Raw genomic sequence first — 19,041 nt, 5'->3', positions numbered from 1 at the left:
ACAACCAGATGCACTGTGGCCACAGCACCAAGTGACCCTGAGGGTCTGGCACCAAGGCAGGTGCGGGAAAGCTTTTGAAGGCAGGCACAAGAACTCTAAAAGCAAAGCAGGCTGGGGCTGTTCAGTGTGGGGCCAAATAGCTCATGATACATTGCCAGCCCCTGAGGGTATCATGGCAGAGTCACCCAACAGTAAAAAGCCTGAGAACCTTGCAAAGAAGACAGATGTTTGTAAACTGCAGACTTTATAAGTTAAATATACATGGTGAATAAAGGGTTGTGGGCTTCCAGTTGCATCGGAGTGGCTCAAGTTTCAGCCCTTGAGGGCCTTGGAATCATGACCGTGGGAGCTTTAAGGGACACTCCTGCTCCCTAACAAGTGACCCTGGATGCAGCATATTTTTTGAAGCATCGCTGATCTCATGAAAAGGAAGCAAACATCCCATGGAATCCCAAAACAAACAAACAGAAGACAAATAACCACCCAGACAAATGTGAGTTGGGTCCAGAGTGGTTGAAGAATGAGGCATGGGTGGCCAGGTGATGGAGCCACAGAGGTGGTAGCTGGTGGTGGGAAACGTAAATCCAGAGAACAGGAAACTGGCCTGGCCTAGCAGGCATCTGGGTGGGCAAGGTTGCTCAGAGAGGTTCCTAGGCAACACTGCTGAGGGAATTGCAGGAATACCTGTGCCGGGAACAACCATGAGGCGTGTGGGTGGCGATGAACTAGCTTGGGACGCCAGGTCTGAGCCAAATCCTCAAGCGGGCACGCTGGTTACAGGCAGAAGCAAATCAAACCTCTCTGAAGGAGCCCCCAGGACTCTCACAGATGAAGATCAAGCCATGAGCTCACAAAGATTAATTTACACATGAAGGTAAGTCACTTCGAAAGAAAGTCAATGGAAACAAGAACAATAAAGAACTACAGATATTAAGAGTCCTCTGATTCGGAATGTAGAACAGCTAATGTGTGAACGAGATAAAGAAATCAGGGATTCAGCTCGATAACCAGTTAACCAGTTGCCGCTGAGTTGACTCTGACTCCTGGCAACTTCATGTGTGTCAGAGTAGAACTGGGCTCCACAGGATTTCCAGTGGCTGAATTTTTGGAAGCAGATAGCCAGACCTTTCTTCCAAGGTACCCTTGGGTGGATTTGAACCTCCGGTCTTTTGGTTAGCAGCCAAGAATGCTAGCTATTTGTACCATCCAGGAACTATGCACATAATAAAGCACACAAAAAGAAATGACCTGGAATAAACAGACAGATTTGAAAAGCAAAAGTCAATGGAACTTCTAGAATGAAAAATATATTTAAAATAAAGTAAATAACTATAGATCAGTATAAAAGGAGATTAGACACAGGTGAAACAAAAACAGTAGAAGATATACCTGAAATTTTTTTTCCTGTAAGGATAAGGAATATACAAAAGAGAGACAAGATGACTGACTGGAGGCACCCCAGAAGGCATGGCTCCCGGTCTCTCTGTTAACCCAAAACTAAAACCATTCCCGAAGCCAACTCTTCAGACAAAGTTTAGACTAGACTATAGGACATAAAATGATATTCGTGAACAGTGTGCTTCTTAGTTCAAGTAGATACACGAGACTAAATGGGCAGCTCCTGTCTGGAGGTGAGATGAGAAGGCAGAAAGGAATAGGAGCTGGGTTGAATGGACAAGGGAAATCCAGGGTGGAAAGGGTCACATAATAATGCGTATATAAATTTTTGTATGAGAAACTAACTTGAGCTGTAAATTTTCACCTAAAGCACAACAAGGAAAAAAAAAGAGAGAGACAAGAGAATGAAGGAATAGAATGGGAAATAAAGCATTTACATTTATAGATGAACAAAGACCGTGACAGTTTACCACCAAGATACCTGCTCTAAAGGAACTTCTAAAGTTTATTTGTTAGGAAGAAGGGAAATGATCCCAGGATGGCTGAAGACGCGAGAAGGAAGAGTAGACAAATAAAATGGTAAACATGTAGGTAAATTAAAACAAATATTGACTGTATAAAATAACAAGAATGTTTCCATAGGATATTTAAAAAAAAAAAAAAAGACAGAACTTGAATTATTTGACAATACTATAAATTAGACGGGGGTAGTTTGAAGCTAAAGACTTTTTATTATTTGGGAAGGAGGTTAACATTTATAGACTTTAGACTATAAATGTTAGTAAAAAGTTGGCAAAATCTTGACAGTGACAATGAAAGGAATAGAAGAAATAGCATGTATTCCAAATCAGTAGAGAAAAAAAGAAGTAAAAAGGAAAATTGAACTAAAAACTCTGGACTCTCTGCTAACCCAGAACTAAAATCATTCCCAAAGTCTGCTCTTCAGACACAGATTAGACTGGACTGTAAAACATAAAATAATACTCGTGAAGAGTGTGCTTCTTAGTTCAAGCAGATATACAAGGCCAGAGGCAGGATGAGAAGGCAGGAAAGGACAGGAGCTGGTTGGATGGACTCAGGAAACCCAGGGTGGAAAAGGGTAGTGTGCTGTCACATTACAGAGATTGTAACTAGGGTCACATAACAATATGTGTATAAATTTTTGTATAAGAAATTAACTTGAGCTGTAAACTTTCAACTAAAGCACAATAAAAAAAAAAAAGAGGAGGGCAAGAAAGGAAAAAGAAAATAAAAACAAAAACATAGAAAAGGTAGAACAGACAGACAATTAAAAAAAACAAGGTGGTAGAAACAAGTCCAAATATATCCTTAATACTAATAAATAAAAATGAACTAAACCCATCAGTTATAAGAAAGATTATCAAACCGGGTGGGAGAAAAAAAAAATCCAGAATGATGAAGTTTAGAAGAAACCACCTAAAACATAAGGGTCTAGAAAGGCTGAAGATAAAAGGATGGAAAGAGATTGAAATAAATATTTTGATATCAGGCAAATTTGTCTTAGGCTTTAAAACAGTCATTAAGAATAGAGAGGATCACTATGTAATGAAAAAGTTTCAAACTATCAGAAGGCTGTAACAATTGCAAACATAAATAGCATCTAATAAAATAGTGTCAAAATACCTATGGCAAAAACGAACAAGGAGAACCTGCCAAATCCACCATCATAGTGAGAAATTTTAACACATCTCTCCAAGCTAAGTAGACAAAAAAAAAATTAATAATAATAATCAGCAAATATATAGAAGATTTGAACAACTTAAATAACATGGGTGCTCTAATGGACAAATATAGAATTCCACATCTAATAGTTTGAGAAATTATTTTCATTACATGTAGAGCATTTACAGAAAACAATCACAAATTAGGCCATAAAAGTTTCAACATTTTAAAAACAGTATTCTTTCTAAAAGTTCTTACCACAACACAATTCTGATACTGTTAATAACAGAAAGATAAAAATTCTAAAACCTGCATATATTTAGAAATTGAATAAAAAACTTCTCAATAACTCATGGATAAAAGAAGTCAGGATGAAAAATTTTAAAAGACATAGAACTGAAAGTTATACAAGGAGTAGTAGACTAAACATAAGTCAGCTCTGGATAGTCTTAAACGTCAAAAACAAAACTTTAAAATTTTTATAGAAAATGTGCACGGTTTTCTTTCTGATCTTGAAGTAGGGAAGACTGTTAAATAGACAAAAAAAAAAAAAGGCACTAACCATGAAATAAAAGATTCATACATTTTATTATATTAAAATTAAGAATTTCTGTTCATCAAAGGAGCTCTGGTAGCATAGTGGTTAAGAGCTCAGCAGAAGGTCAGCAGTTCAAATCCACCAGCCACTCCTTGAAAACCCTATGGGGCAGTTCTACTCTGTCCCGTAGGGTTGCTATGAGTTGGAATTGACTCGATGGCAACGGGTTTGGTTTTGGTTTTCGTCTTACCAAAAGACAACAAAAAGAAAGTAAAAAAAAGCAGCTGCTAACCTTGACAGGATATTTTTATACAATAATTGACAAATCTAGCATATATAAAGAATGCTTAGAAATCAGTAAGAAAAAGACAAAAAAAAAAAAACAACCCAATGGAAAACTAGGCAAGAGACATGAACAGGCATTTCATAGAAGAAGAAAAAAAAACCCCATTGACGTCAAGTTGATTCCAACTCCTAGCGACCCTATAGGACAGAGCAGAGACACCCCGTAGGGTTTCCAAGGAGCGCCTGGTGGATTCAAACTGCCGACCTTTTGGTTAGCAGCTCTTAACTGCTACACCACCAGGGTTTCCTTCATAGAAGGAAACACAAATAGTCAGTACACATGAAGAGATGCTCAACTTCACAAATGCACATCAAGACCAACTGAGATACAATTTCACATCCACTTGATTGTAAAAATTAAGAAGTCTGACAATACCATGTGCTAGAGAGAATGTGGATCAACCAGGTTTCACAGACTGTTGGTGTGAGTGCAAACTGATCAATTTGGTGCAATGTTGATTACTCACATAGTCTTTGACCCAGCAATTTCACTTTCAGGTGACTTACTGAAGAGAAACTCTTGGTTTGCCTGCAGATTTATACTAGAATATTAGCACTAATCATAACAGCAAAAAGGTGAATACAAGCCCAATACCCACTGAAAAGAGAATGGATAAATTCTGGTTTATTTACACAATCAAATATTATAAAGCAATGAAAACCAAATAAACTATAGCAATATAGATGACTCCTTTGACCATAACATTAAGTGATACCCTTTTTATAAAATACAAAAGCAATCAAATCTAAAAATACATTGTTTGGGCATATTTACAGGTGATAACACTTTTTTTAAAAGCAAGGCAATAATAAACACAAAATTCAGGATTTGAAGAGGAACATATAAATAGGTATGTCATGTCCTACTTGTTGATTTTACTGGTGGTTTTTGTTGACTAATTTTTGTAAGTAGATAGCCAGGCCCTTCTTCTGAGTCTTAGTCAGGAAGCTCTGTTGAAACCTGTCCACCATGAGTGATCCTGCTGATGTCTGAAATACTAGTAGCATAGCTTCCAACATCACAGTAACACACAAGCCACCTCAGTATGACAAACTGATAGATGGGTGGTGGTTAAATAAACAAATAAAAATACAAATAGTATGACTCAATAATTAGAGTTGTTACGAGCAAGATTATGATTGATCCAGTTCTGGATTAATCCTGGGTCTAGACATTCCACTTCCAGGAATTTAACACAACCTAATAAGGCAACTCTCTTGGACTTGTTTTGATTTTCTTCAGTTTCAGCTTGAACCTGCACATGAGTAATTGATGGCTGTTCCACAGTCGGCCCCGGCCTCGTTCTGGCTGATGATATTGAGCTTTTCCATCCTCTCTTTCCACAGATGTGGTCAATTTGATTCCTGTGTGTTCCATCCGTGTGAACGTCGTGGCCACCCCGGGTGCCTGCAGCAGGGGGTGCACGGGTCAGAGGACCCACGATGCCCACGCCCTGCCGCCCTTGGGCACTGGAGGCCGGAGGAGGCACCGCGGTCTGATACCTGGATGCATGAGAGCCCACTCACAGGCCCCAGGCCAGAGGCTCAAGCATGGAGTGGAGGGGCACGTTGGCTGTTGGTAGCCCAGGGCCCCAAACACGTCCAGGGTGCCAACCTCTTCGGTGAGTGTCACTGCAGAAGGAGAGGTGTCAGCAAAGGCATTCAACTGTGTGGATTCTAATAAATTATGGATAACATTGCAAAGAATGGGAATGTCAGAACACTTAATTGTGCTCATGAGGAACCTGTACATAGATCAAGAGGCAGTTGCTTGGACAGAACAAGGGGATACTGATTGGTTTAAAGTCAGAAAAGGTGTGCGCCAGGGTTGTATCCTTTCACCATACCTATTCAGTCTGTATGCTGAGCAAATAATCCGAGAATCTGGACTATAAGAAGAAGAATGTGGCATCAGGATTGGAGGAAGACTCATTAACAACCTGCGTCGTGCAGATGACACAACCTTGCTTGCTGAAAGTGAAGAGGACTTGAAGCACTTACTAATGAAGATCAAAGACCACAACCTTCAGTATGGATTGCACCTCAACATAAAGAAAACAAAAATCCTCACAACTGGACCAATGAGCAACATCATGATAAACGGAGAAAAGATTGAAGTTGTCAAGGATTTCGTTTTACTTGGATCCACAATCAACAGCCATGGAAGCAGCAGCCAAGAAATCAAACGACGCATTGCATTGGGCAAATCTGCTGCAAAGGACCTCTTTAAGGTGTTGAAAAGCAAAGATGTCACCTTGAAGACTAAGGTCTGCCTGACCCAAGCCATGGTATTTTCAATGGCATCACATGCATGTGAAAGCTGGACAATGAATAAGGAAGACCGAAGAAGAGTTGACACCTTTGAATTATGGTGTTGGTGAAGAATATCGAATATGCCATGGACTGCCAAAAGAACGAACAAATCTGTCTTGGAAGAAGTACAGCCAGAATGCTCCTTAGAAGCAAGGATGGCGAGACTGCATCTTTCATACTTTGGACATGTTGTCAGGAGGGATCAGTCCCTGGAGAAGGACAGCATACTTGGCAAAGTACAGGGTCAGCGGAAGAGAGGAAGACCCTCGATGAGGTGGATTGAGACAGTGACTGCAACAATGAGCTCAAGCATAACAACGATTGTAAGGATGGCCCAGGACTGGGCAGTGTTCTTTCTGTTGTGCATAGGGTCACTATGAGTCAAAACCGACTTGATGGCACCTAACAACAGCCACAATAAGGCACCTGTACAAAGAGGCATGGACAAGGAGGAGAGTCATTATAGTTGCATTATTTATATTTATAAAATAACTGTGAACAACCTAAATATCTAAAACAATGATGGCTCATCCATACAAGGGACCACCACGAGGCTGCGATGTTTAGTTATTGATGCAGAAAGGTGTTCACGATGTGTTAGTAAAGTGAAAAAGGCAAATCCCCAAACTATAGAGTATAATTGCCTTTTTTGTCAAAACACATATTTTTGGTATTTTGACAAAAAACATAAAAAGTATATTTTTTGCAAAAAATTATATAAACACATTTTATATACAGTGTATTTATAAAATTATATTTGTGAAAATTATATTTTTATGAACACAGAGAAAAGAGTTCATAAAGGAATAACCAAAATGTTCTTGCTTTCAGTTTTCCTGTATGTTCTAATGCTTTTAAATAATGAAAATGCATTCTTATGTAATGAAAAAACATAGCCATCAGGGAAATAAATAATTTCTTAAAGAATTCACCCTGTTCCTTGTTAGGCTCTCAAAGGACTCATCACACATCTGCAGGCCCAGGGCCCTGGATTAGAATTCCTCTTTTCCAAGGGGTGGAGTGGCAGCCGAGGGGAGAGAGGAGGAGGCCAGGTCACATGGGGAGGGGCTGGGTGGGTCTGTGTCTTCCTGCATGTGACTCCCTCTGAGCTAAGGTCCACCCAGGACCTTGCTTGCCACTGTTGCTCCACAAACCCTTTTGGTTGAAAGATTTAAAATAAGGAATCAGGACTCTCAGGCACTTTTGCCCTGACTTGTCTTTCAGCAGAAGCAGAGATGGATGAAGATGAGGTCAGGCTGGGACTCCTGGGGGTCAGACTGTGTCCCTGACCCCAGCTGGACACCCCTCCGAGCAGGCCAGTCCCAGGCTTCAGTCATGAGTGGGGTTCCCAGAGCTCAGGCCACTACTGCCAGACCTCACAGCTGGGCTGTTGGAGAGAGGTGCTTTCTCAGGGTCCCAACAAGCCCTGCAGCTCTCTGGCTGGAAGCCTGTCCGTTTCCCACCAGCAAGCCTAGCACTGGGGCCAGGTTATTAAATGTGGTAACCGGGGGCTTGGAGCTGCACTGTGGCCTGCAGAGCAGCTGTGTGTTTTATTTCCAGAAGAACAGAACGTCTTGGCAGATCTCTGGGTGAAATAACATCCAGGGCTGGGCCTGGGGATCCTGGTTACTTCATCAGTTTGTGTGTGTGTGCAGGTACACATGGTAGGGTTGCTGTATAAAATGCAGGACGCTCCACCCCAGTTCAGTTTGAATTTCGGATAAATGAATAATTTTTTTAGTATAAGTATAACCACAGCTCAAATACCGCATCCTGTGTTTTTATTTGCTAAATCTGGCAAACCTGATACATGCAAAATGTGTGTGCAAGAAAACATGCAAGTGTATAAACGTGTACACTTTTGCAAGAACACACATGCATGTGTGTATAAATGTATGTGTGGGTAATTGTGCATATATACACATGGTGCATTTGCACCAGAATACAAGTGTACAGGTTTTCCTGTGTGTGAGCAAGTACATACTGCATGCTATTTCATATGGAGAGGGCATTGGTTTTTCAGTGGTAGAATTCTCCTTTTTCATGCAGGAGACCCAGGTTCAATTCCCAGCCAATGCACTTCATAGGCAACCACCACCCACCTGAGTGCAGGCTTGCATGTTGCTATGGTGCTGAACAAGTTTCCGCAGAGCATCCAACTAAGGTAGATTCGGAAGAAAAGGCCTAGCGACCTGCTTCCAAAAATCAGCCAGTGAAAAACCTTATGGATAACAACAGTTCCATCCACAATCCATCATGGGGATGGTGCAGGACAGGACCACGCAGCTTTTTGTTCTGTTGTGCACAGGTTGCCATGAGCCCGGCTGACTGTACAGCAGCTAACAACAGCCATTGTATATACAGATACATGTATAAAGTATCTGTGTGTGAGTGTGAACATATATATACATGCTAGCACACGAAATGTTAGACTAGAAGTGTGTATCTTGGTGCGTGTTATGGAGTATTAAAGCTGGAAGGAGGATTAGAGATCTCGTCAATGTCATTTTACACATGGGAAAGCCGACGCCAGCCAGCCAGTCAAGACTGTGCGTGTGCATGCGAGGTGCGGTGAGGGCCTCCTGAGCTCTTACGTGTCCAGGTACTGTGATGCAGCATCATCTCCTCCCCAAAACAACCCTCTTCTGATGACGCCCATTTCACACATGAGGAAGAGTCAGGTGAAGCGGCCAGAAGGGTCAGCCTGTGCCACGTGTACTCGCACGTGGCTTACGTAAACGCTGTGGGCCAAAGCCTCGGCCAGATGTTCCCTTTCTTCCTGGAGCCAGATGGCTGCTGATCTGGGAGTTGGTGCGATTTCCTACTCCTGCCTGCAATCCAGAGTTTTCCCCAGGCAGGGAAGGGTCGGGGGGAGCCGGATTTGGGGTCAGGTGATGATCGCCTCGGCCTTGGAAGTAGGTTGGGCGCGGAGCACCCCAGCGAGGATGAATCCTGGGACACCAGCTCCTCCTCCAGGATGCCTCCTTGCCCAGTGCTCTTCTCACACTGCCCCCAAGCGGAGAGGCTGTGCTGTGCAGGCGATGGAGCAGAGGCTGCCTGCCCTCTGTCCCCTACTCTCAGGGCAGGTCCTACAAGCGGTGCTCTATGTACGAGACCTGTCCCCTAAAAGCACCTGGTGTGTGTTCCATCCCCCTCAGCTTTGCCCTTTCTGTGGTGACAGGCGACAACTAACTGACCTAATAATCCCGCCCGGTGTGTTCTTGGGAGAGGGCTTCTCAGACCCTCAACCCCTGCATCCAGGCAATAGCCATGTTTTCATAGGGGTCTTCAGAGGCCCAGCCGGAGCCTGAGCCCCAAATTCCTGCTTTTGATTTTTTTGAAAATACTTTATTGTGTTTAAGATGAAAGTTTACACAGCAAATTAGGTTCTTGTTTAACAATTTCTACACGAATTATTCAGTGGTATTGGTTACGTTTTTCACAGTGTGTCATTATTCTCATTCATTCCGTTCTGGTACCATTTCCAGTACTCTAGTTTCTCTGCCCCTTTACTTTCTCATCTTTGCTTTAGAGTAATTATTGAACAATTGGTCTCCTATAGTTGATTTTTTTTTTTTTTTTTTTAAAGAAACTGATTACTCATGGGTGATATTCTTTATTATCCAATCTGTTATTTAGCTAACAGGTGACCTCAAAAGGTAATTTCAGTTTAAGGTTTGAAGCGTATCTCAGGGCAATAGTCTTGGGGAGATTCTCTAGTCTGGACTTTTTAAGAATTTGAGTTCTGTTCCACATTCTTCTCTTATTCTACAAGGATCCATCTAATGTGGCCCCGATCAGAACTGTCAGTAGGGGTAGCCAGGTACCATCTAGTTCTTCTGGTCTCAGGGTAGCTGAGGCTGTGGTTCGTGTCGGCTATTAGTCCTATAGACTACTTTCTTCGCTGAGCCTTTGATTTCCTTCTTTCTCTTTTGTTCCAGATAAGTAGAGACCAAAGTTGTGTTTTAGGTGGCTGCTTGCAAACTTTTAAGACCCCAGACACTACCCACCACACGGGGATGTAGAACACACTTTATGAGCTGTATAGTATGGATTGAATTGTGTCCCCTCCAAAATATGTGTTGTAAATCCTAACCTCTGCCTGTGGTTATAATTCTACTTGTGAATGGGTTGTGTTTGCCATGTTAACGAGGCAGGAGGAGGTTATGTTAACGAGGATTAAGTTATACTTGTTAAGTTAATGAGGCAGAGTTAGGATGTATCTTGAATCAATCTCTTTTGAGATATGAAAGAGATTAAATAAGCAAGTGAGAGAGCAGAGATGGGGAAGAGAAATCCCATGCCACATGGAGACCACCCAGGAGCAGAAGCTCAGAAGAGACAAGAACCTTCCTCCAGAGGCAACAGAGAGAGAAAGGCTTTCCCTAGTGTTAGCACCCTGAATTCAGACTTCTAGGCTCCTAAACTGTGAGAAAATAAATAACCGTTTGTTAAAGCCATCCACTTGTGGTATTTCTGTGATAGTGGCGCTAGATAACTAAGACACTATGTTATGCCAATTAACTGAGTTGTCCCACTAGACCATGGTCCTAAGTCTTCAAACCCTGAAAACCAATCCTTGAGGTGTTTGGTTATGTCTAAGAAGTATCCACATCTGTGTCTCCTATGTGGTTTACTATGAATACGGATTTACATGCATGCACACACACACCTGTATATACATATGCCTATAGATTATGCACCTACATATGTACCCACATATTCATACCCATATGTTTATATGCTTAGATACATATTTGTGTAACCACACCCACTTTTTTGGTTGTTGTTGTTGGTATTATTTCCAAATTATATTTGTCATATCCTTTACCAAAGATATCCTCTTGTTCTTGATTTTTGACAAATGAGAACTTCTCTAGAGGCCAAATATAGTCATTGCAAAGACCCTGGCGGGGACACCCTGACTCCCAGCCCCAGCTCTGTTGGGAAGAGGCAGGGAAAGGAATCATGATAAGCCAGGGAGGGAGGGGACAGTTCATACCCCTTGCTGCTGTGCCCTCGGTGGGGGCACAAACAAGCTCCAGAGTGCCTTGGGCACTTGGTGTGGTCCCGATACCATCTTTGGGCCTCAGTTCCCCCTGGTTTGAAATATGGCCACTGGTCTGGATAATTCTAGAGACCTCAAGGTTTGATGGCAATTGTTTTGGGAGAAGGGCAGTGAGGCTAATGGCCACAGCAGCAGCTACAGGGGTAGGTCTGGCAGTTTGCAAATGGGGATAAAATGTCTTACTGGGCACCTGTATCAGTTCCCTATGGCTGCTGTAACAAATTGTCACAAACTTAGTGCCTTCAAAAACCAAAAATTTATTATCTGAAGTTGTGGCGGTCAGAAGTCTGCTCCAGTCTCACTGGGCTAAGACTGAGGTGTCAGCAGGGATGCATTCCTTCTGGAGGCTCTAGGGGAGAATCTGTTTCCTTTCGTTTTCCTGCTCTAGAGCTGCCTACATTCTTTGGCTGGTGACGCCCTTCCTCCATTTCCAAACCAGTAACAGCAGACTGAGCCCTTCTCACATTGCATCACTCCAACCTCCTCTTCTGCCTCCCTCTTCCACTGTTACAGACCCTCGCGATTACATTGGGCCCATCCGGATAATCCAGGATCATCTCTCTATCTTAAAGTCAACTGATTACCAGCCTTAATCTCATCTGCAACTTTAATTCTCCTCTGCCATGTAACCTAATATATTCAGAAGTTCCAGGGATTAGGACATGGACATCTCTGTTGTCCTCAGTTGCTTTTGAGTTGGCAGTGACTTATGGTGACCCCAAGTACAGCAGAAGGAAATGTTGCCTGGTCCTGTGCCATCATCATGCTCACTTGTACACTTGAGTCAATTGTCGCAGGCCTTCCAATCTAGGGGGCTCATCTTCCAGCACTGTATCTGATAATATTCTGTTATGATCCATAGGGTTTTCATTGACTAATTTTTGGACATAGATTGCCAGTCCTTTCTTCCTAGTGTCTTAGTTTGGAAGCACCCTTGAAAATTGTCTCCCATGAGTGCCCTGCTGGTATTTGAAATACCAGTGGCAGAGCTTCCAGTGTCATAGCAACACACAAGCCACCACAGTAAGACAAACCGACTGATGGGTGGTGGTGATATCTTTGGGGAGCCATTATCCTGCCTATTAAAGCACCCCCCTCTACCTATTGTCCCCTCAATTCCTCCCCAGATCCTTGGGCAGTGGAGACTGCCATCCTCACCCGCAATTTACCTGCAGCGTGGCCAGGTTGATAACCTCTGATTCCCACAGGGAGTGTCACAACCAGGTCTAAAACCCACAGCTGCCTGACATGGGGGCCTGGCTCATAGCCCCTACCCTACATCACCTGCTGTTTGCTTCTGCTCTTTCATCCTATCTTGTCCCCATCCCAGACTTCAGGCCTTGGCAGGCTCTAGCACTTGGCCCTGGTGCTATGGTAAAGACATGACCTTGATCTTGAGATCTTTAGACCTGACTGAGGGCCAAGATCCTAGAGGAGAATACAGCTTCATTCCTTCCCAGTCACTCTCCTCCCCTCCCCAGGGTGGGGCAGAACCATCAAGGAGGTGGGATGTGAGGGGCGCAGGAAAACGACAACAGGTGAGGAAATAAAATCACCTCCCACAGCCCAGACTAAATTCCCACCCAAGGGTGGGGCTGTACTGGGAGAGAAGGTGAGAAGCTTGCACTCTTCTGCTGAGCTGATGCGGCTTAGTGGGACCACCTTTCCAGAGAGCAGTTTGCAAATGAGGATAAAACGTCTTAAAAATGTGCACTGCCTTTGACCCAAATCCACTCCTGGAAATTTATCCTAAGGAAATAATCACCGATGGGCACACAGATGGTCAGATAGTGTTTTCACCTCAGTGTTTTATAACAGTGAAAAACTACAAAGCCTAAACAGTCACACAAAGGGGGCAGGTTAAGAAAGTAATGTATATAATGGACTAGTACAGAAAAAGCAGTTAAAATCATGATGGGGAAGTGTGTCTGACTCAGAGATGTTTGTGACATCTTATTAAATGGAAAAGCAGATTGTAAAGTGTTATATATGATTTCATTTTGTTTAAGATGTGTGTGTGTACATACATATATGTTGCTGTGATTCCTACTCAAAGTGACCCCATGGGATAGGGTGGGACTGCCCCATGGGGTTTTCTTGGTCGTAATCTTTACTGGAGCAGATGCCCACATCTTTCTCCTGCAGAGCCCCTGGGTGGGTTCAAACTGACAACCTTTCAGGTTAACAGCCCAGCACTTAACCGTTGCTCTACTAGGGCTCCTTATAGATGTATATATTTATACATATGTATATATTTGTACATATGTATATATTTATACATATACTTGTAAGTATTTATACATATTCTTACATATTCATATATAAGATTTTAGATGGATGGTTTGTATCAAAATGTATATTAGTTTCCTTTTGCTGCTGTAAGAAATCATCACAAACTAGGTCACTAAAAACAGCAGAGATTTATTCTCTCACGGTTTTGGAGGCCAGAAGTGTAAAATCTCTCCCTGGAGAATCTACTCCTTGCCTCTTCCTAGCTTCTGGTGGCTGCTGGCAATCCTTGGTATTCCTTGGCCTGGGGCTGCATCGCTCCAAGCCTTCATCTTCACATGGCCTTTCCTTCAGTGTGTCTGTGTCTTCTATTCACAAGGTGCCCTCTTAAAAGGACAGCAGTCATTGGATTTAGGGCCCACCCTAAATCCAGAATGATCTCAACTTGAGAGCCTTATCTTAATTCATCTTCAAAGGCACTATTTCTAAGTAAGGTCACATGCACAGGTCTTGGGGATTAGGACTTGGACATATCTTTTGGGGGATGGTAAGGAGCCCTGATGGCGCAATAGTGAAGCACTCGGCTGCTAACCAAGAGGTTGGTGGTTTGCAACTACCCAGCAGCTCCATGCGGAAAAAAGACATGGTGAGCCAAGAAGACCCTATGTGGCAGTTCTGCTCTGTCACATGGGGTCAATATGAGTTGGAACTGACTTGATGGCACCCACAACAACATTCAGCCCGGTAGGGTGAAAAACTACAAAAATATAACTATCCCCTATAGAGGACTGGTTGGTGGATGGAGCAGTATGCAATGGACTAGTACGTATGAAGCAATTAAAACCATGGTGAAGAAATGCGTTGGACACAGAGAGATGTTTGTGACATTGAATAGAAAAGGAGATAATAGAGTGATATGTGTGATTTCATTTTGCTTAAAATATGTGTGTATATATACATAGATACATATACACATATATAAAAAGTAGGATGTTATATATCAAGGTGTCAGTACGGGTTATCTCAAGACAATATGGCAGTAAAAACATGGATGTGTGTCCTTCATGCCTGCCTTTTCCATTTTTTTTTTTTCCTGGATGAACACATGTAACATGAAAAGAACTTGAGCTTAAACATAAATATTGACTATATGAGTGGCCTTTACCCCTTTTCCCACTAGCCCATGGGTCAGGCAAGCAAAGTTGGTACTTTGGACCCAGAGGGGCTGAGCTATGACCAAGTCGTGTGTGTGTGTGTGCGCGTGCGTGCACACGTGCGCGCGCACTGCGGGAGATCACCGGGACATGCCAGAGGGCCATCCTTTTCCCAGAGGTGAGGTTGCAGTATTTGGGAGCCTTTGCCCGGGTCCTCCTTGTGAGCATGTTGAGGCCCTAGTGCCACAGGCTTTCCCCAAATCTACCCTCAGCGTCTGGTGAGCCCAGCGCCTCCCTCACTGGTGAACTTGAACAGGAGGCAGCAGCCCCTCTCCCACAGCTCCCCGGCATGTCACCAGACAGGGCAGTAGCAGCATTGCCTTTTACCGATGAAGAAACAGAACCCCATCTGGAGTCCCAGGCATAGGCTTCCCCTACCCATCCCCCACTGCCTCATGGGGGCTTCAGGATGCGGAGGGTGGGGATTAAGCACTGGACTAGGTGGGCGCTTAGCCACAGCTCCTGGCCCTCTCATCCAGGGCCACATCCTGGCCCCTCCTGCCCACCTTCCTCTCCTTCCCACCAGAGAGACGTGCTGTTTGTAGGCCCCCTGCCCGTGTCCCCCCACCCTCTTTGATGTTGAGGGATTTGAGTCCCTCTGAGACTGGAGCTACTGTCTCTTAGAGGGCCTAGAGGTACGCGGAACCCCAGGGCCCTCCCTTTCATGGGAACTGAGCCTCAGGGGCCAGAAGCAGGAGCTCCTGGAAGCTGGACGGTTGCTATGGGGATGGGAGCAGGTTTCTCAGAGAGAGCCGTGATTACGAGGCAGCTGAACACTTGCTCACCACCCTAGAGAGGTACTTAATGCCTTGGACACTCTTTTGAAGGCTTCCTGGGAAAGCTGGGTCTCCCTACTCCTGCTCCCCCGACACACCCAGGGTCGCACACACAGTCCTCACCATAATATGGATAAGCTGGTACCTCTGGGTTCCCCAACTCCCCACTGACACCTGCCCATCCAAGCCCGGAAGCATCTGCCATGTTCCTGAGTGCCTGGGGAGACTCGTCTGTGATTTTTTCCAGGAGGGAGTGGTCTAAGCAGTACTTTCCCAGCAAGTACCTCATCCTTTCTTTAGCAACCCTTCTGTGTGCCAGGCACTAGACTGTGTGCTCCAGATGCCTTTTTTCTAATCCTTACAACTGTGCAAGACAAGTATTCTCCCCATGTTATAGAGGGGAGAACCGAGGCTCAGAAAGTTCAGTGACTTGTCAGTAAGTGATAGGGCCAGAATTTGAACCCACATCTGCTAACTCCCAAATGTACACTCTTTCTTTGACACCACCTTCCCCAGCCCAAATCCAGGCTGGACCACTCAGCCCCCTGCAGCCCTTCAGCCAAGTGACGCTTCCAAATCTCAAAGCTGAGGCTTGAAGAGACACAGGAGATGTGCCCCAAACCCACATGGCTGGACACCCAGGTGACTGAGCTCTGTGAGCCCTACCCTCTGGGCCCTGCCACCTCAAGGGGACCATGACCTTGGGCCTCTGCTTTTCCTTTCCCTTACTGCCGGGGCCAGGGGTGGCTGACCCTCTGTCAATAGTCGCTCTGATCCCCACCCTCTAATCCACCCAACATGATGCCCTTGGTCCCCATGTCCCTTTGACTTCTGCTTTTTGTCAGTGGGCCCTGGACATTTGCACCCCTGCCTGGGGAGTGAAATGGCATGTGTAAAGTCACTTTTTCAAGTTTCCGTAGCCATGATTCTTGCAGGTGGTCCCCCAGGCTTCCATTCTGGGAGATGATCACATTGGCCATGACACTAGGGGTGGGGAGGGGGTGATGCTGGGGGGATGGGAAGGAGAAAGAAGAAATGGAGGAGACCGGAGGGCACTGGGCAAATTTAGGACCAGCTCCAGACTCTGGGGAGCCCAGCCTGTGATGGAGAAAGGCTGAAGCACCCTGGGGCTGGGTCTGTCAGAGGGTGGGAAAGGGCATGGGTCAGAATGAAGAAGAGTGGAGGAGGTGTCCCATTTGTGGAGAGCTTTCGGGGCTACATACTGGCCCTGGGAAGTCACTGGGAGTCAGGGACCACAAAGGCCTTGTTCCTATCATACCCAACATCCTGGCTGGGGTTGGGTGCTTCTTAAATACTTGTTGAGTAAATGCATTCTATCCACTGTGTCCTCTCAGGGTCAACCTCAGAAGACACAGGCAGCCTTCTGGTGCGATGAGACCTGACTCTGTTAAAAAAAAATTAGTCAACCCACCGCTGCCTGTCACGTCACCAGCCAGGCCTCACTCCAAGTTTGGTGGCTACTCTAACATTTCTGTTTTCAGGAGGGCTTGCTCAGTGGTTAAAGCACTCAGTTGCTGCCCAAAAGGTCGGGTGTACAAACCGACCAGCTGCTCTGAGGGAGAAAGATGTGGCAGTCTGTTTCTGTAAAGATTTACAGTCTTGGAAACCCTCTGGGACAGTTCTACTCTATCCTAGTGGGATGCTATGAGTAGGAATCAACTTAAAAGCAATGAGTTTGGTTTTTTTTTTGTTTCTCTGCTCTGGAGCCACTCCTGCCTGGGTTCCAATGCTGGCTCTACCACATCCTTAGGCAGATGACCTTTGAGAAATAACTTTCCCTCTCTGAGCCTCAGTTTCCTTGTCTGTAGAATACAGATAAGATTCTCATGAGGATTCAATGAGATAGTGCGTGTGAAGGACTTAGCACAAGGCCAGGCCCATAGGAAGTCACGAACCCTTCTCCTTCCTCCAAAAAAATTCATGTAAATAATTGAATGTCAACTCTGTGAAAAAGTTGGTTTCTGAGAGGTTAGGAGGAAAGAGAGATCTATGATCTCAAAAAAAAAAAAAAAAAAAGAATACGAATGTCATGGATGGAATTACCCATTACCTGCTGCTTTCAAGTCGATTTCAACTCATAGTTCTCACAGTAGAACCGCCCCAAAGAGTTTCCAAGGAGCACCTGGTGAATTTGAACTGCCGATCTTTTGGTTAGCAGCTGTAGGACTTAACAACTACGCCACCAGAGTTTCCATGGGTTGAATTATGTCTCACCAAAAAACATATGTATTAACTTGGTTAGGCCATGAGTCCCAGTATTCTGTGGTTGTCTTCCATTTTGTGATTGCAATTTCATGTTAAAGAGGATTAGGGTGGTATTGTAACACCCTTACCAGGTCACATCCCTGATTCAGCGTAAAAGGAGTTTTCCTGGGGTGTGGCCTGCACCACCTTTTATCTCTCAAGAAATAAAAGGAAAAGGAAGCAAGCAGAGAGTTGGGGACCTCGTATCACCAAGAAAGCAGCACCAGGAGCAGAGCTGAGGTTCCTGCACCGAGATGCTCCCTGACCAGAGATCGCTGGAGCCACCAGAAGCTAGGAGAGAGGCTTGGAGCCGTATCCCTCTGAGTCCTCAGAAACTCTCACCACGGCTGATGCCCTGATTTGTACTCCTAGCATCCAGGAGTGTCCAACAATCAATTTTTGTTCTTATAAACCACCTAGCTTGTGATATTTTGTTACAACAGCTTTAGGAAACTAATACAACCATTTCAAAAAGAGGGGCACTTATTGGCTTGGGAGTCCCTGGGTGGTGCAAATGGCTAATTGCTCGACTACTTTTTTTTTTAACTGAAAGGTTGGCAGTGTAAACCCATCCAGAGGCACTTCAGAGGACAGGCCTAGTGATTTGCTTCTGCAAGGTCACGGCCTTGACATCCCTATGGAGCAGTTCTATTCTGCACACATGGGGTCACCATCAGTTGGGGTCCACTTGACTGCAACTAACAATGATAACAGCTGTTGGCTTTAATCACCAAAACATATTCGATATTCCTGTGTGTGCACATGCTCTCTCTTTCTCTCTCGTTCCATTACTTGGGCTCTCGAAGCTGTCACCCAACCTCACGTCACCCACCCATGTCCGTGCCCAGGCTCTCTCCAGGAACAGTGCAATGGTAAGTTCCTGAAGGAGTCACAGGTTTTCTCTCTTCCTCCCTCTCTTCCTCCCTCCCTCCCTCTCAGGCCCTGCTCCTGCAGATCCCCCCAGAGGGCCCACCTGAGATGCCAGGATGGCATCAGGTCCTTCTCCTTCTCCCACCACCCCTGGATCTCCCTGGAGAGGGCCTGCAGAGTCAGTGGTCTGAAGAGATGTCAGAATCAGGGCGTGGTCAGGTCCAGCGGGTGCTCTACCCAGAGAAGTTGGAACCCTCATCAGCAGCAAGCTAACAGCAGTGCTGGCACAGTGCTTCCTGGTTCCTTCCATGCCAGCAGTGACAATAATGCCAGGAACCCTGT

Source organism: Elephas maximus, chromosome 9 (assembly GCF_024166365.1).
Source record: "Elephas maximus indicus isolate mEleMax1 chromosome 9, mEleMax1 primary haplotype, whole genome shotgun sequence".
Classification (NCBI taxonomy): Eukaryota; Metazoa; Chordata; class Mammalia; order Proboscidea; family Elephantidae; genus Elephas; species Elephas maximus.
The sequence above is the reverse complement of the archived record's forward strand: the minus strand, read 5'-3'. Positions refer to the sequence as shown.